Here is a 1,450-nt window from a genome sequence, read left to right on the forward strand (position 1 = left end):
CCAACCCCCCGAGGCGGGGTGTGTGTGTGTCTAACCCCGCCTCCCAGTTAGTCAACCGGACCCTCTATTCCCGTGTCCAGGCCCCTGCGTTCAGGCAGCGCACCGCTCTGCGAGTTTTCTTCTCCTGTAATGGATTTCCCAACCATTTTAGGGTTTATTGTCTTTTTAGAAGAGGAGGATCAAAAAGTAGAACAAACGAAGAATTAATAAATAGGTTCAAGTCCAAATTAAAATTCATGGTATCTGCCCTGGAACATTATTCCTTTTCTTCTTAAAAAATACTAAGAAAAGCTACCCGGAGAGACTTCTGCCCTGCCAATGTCACCGTAGACTAGGGCGTTATCGAACAAGCCACCGTAGGGCCATCTGATGCTGGCGTAGTCATGCCCGGGGGCCCCAGCCTTGCTCACTGACATGTTAATCTGTAGAATATTGGTAAGTAAAACAAAATTATTTGTGTCTGGTAGAGATGCAGATACGTCCTGTCCGATACACATGGTAACCTCAAGTTTTGCTTCCCTGGACTGTGCGGTGTCCACCAGACTTCCTCCAACGTGGAGGTCTCATTTGAGCCCTGCTCCTCTCGCCGGCTACACACCCTCCGTTCCTGGCATCCTGCTTTAAAACCCGTGCTCCATCTTGTGACACACATCCACTCGACGAATCAAACAGTTTCGACTTTTTTAAAAGTCCTATGTTGAAGATGGGGTTGTCCGGTGAAGAGAAGGCTTGGGAACGAAGTGCTTCTGGAAAACAGCGTTCGTCACAAGAGACTTCGTCCACGCTCACTCTAGACGGCAGCGCGGCCCCCGGGCCCGCGGAGGACCGGACGCCCGGGTCACCAGTCGGGCGGGCGACAGGGCGGAGCCGGCTCTGCTGCGCGCTCCCGACCCAACGAGGCTGAGACGGAACACCGGCTCCCCAGAGGAGGCGGACGGAGGCCCGCGCGCACGGGATAACGGCGGCGTTCCCCTAGGAGACCGCCGCTGAGGCAGGGAGCCAATCAGCTCTCTCCCTGCTGGTAGACGTCAGGCCGGGCCCCGCCTCTTCCGATATTGCGCCTGCGCAGGCGGTCGCCTAGCGGCCGGTCTTGGTCCCTTGCGCGCGCGCGAGCGGCCCTCCCATGAGGCCGTGCGAGGTTGGGCGGCGGCGGCGGGCTTCTGAGGGGCGCGAGCCGAGCTTCCTAGGTGAGCGGCGCCGGACTCGCAGTTCTCTCAGGCGGGCGGTGGGACGGTGGGAGCGGCGCAGGTCAGCGGCTGCGTCTTCTTGCCGGGCGCCCTTGGGGCCGTCTTTCGGGCGCGCGAGTAGTTTCCCGCGCAGCGCAGTCCTCGGGGAGGGGGCGGGGGGAGCGGCCGGAGAGGCTGAGGGCTCCAGTGCGGTCGGGGGGCGGCGGGAGGGGCCGGGACGCAGCGGCGGGAGGCTGAGGGCTCCAGTGCGGTCGGGGGGCGGC

At 61.0% G+C, this 1,450-nt stretch overlaps 1 protein-coding gene across 1 annotated transcript in view; it reads left to right on the forward strand.

The window, feature by feature from the left end:
* The first annotated feature begins 1,118 nt into the window (after positions 1-1,118).
* HAUS3 (HAUS augmin like complex subunit 3) overlaps positions 1,119-1,450 on the forward strand; it is a 13,831-nt gene continuing 13,499 nt past the window's right edge. Inside the window, exon 1 of the mRNA XM_040237684.1 lies at positions 1,119-1,187. The gene's annotated coding sequence lies outside the window, so the exon portion shown is untranslated. The remainder of the gene's footprint in view (positions 1,188-1,450) is intronic.

Source organism: Oryx dammah, unplaced genomic scaffold (genome assembly GCF_014754425.2).
Source record: "Oryx dammah isolate SB20612 unplaced genomic scaffold, SCBI_Odam_1.1 HiC_scaffold_3, whole genome shotgun sequence".
Classification (NCBI taxonomy): domain Eukaryota; kingdom Metazoa; phylum Chordata; class Mammalia; order Artiodactyla; family Bovidae; genus Oryx; species Oryx dammah.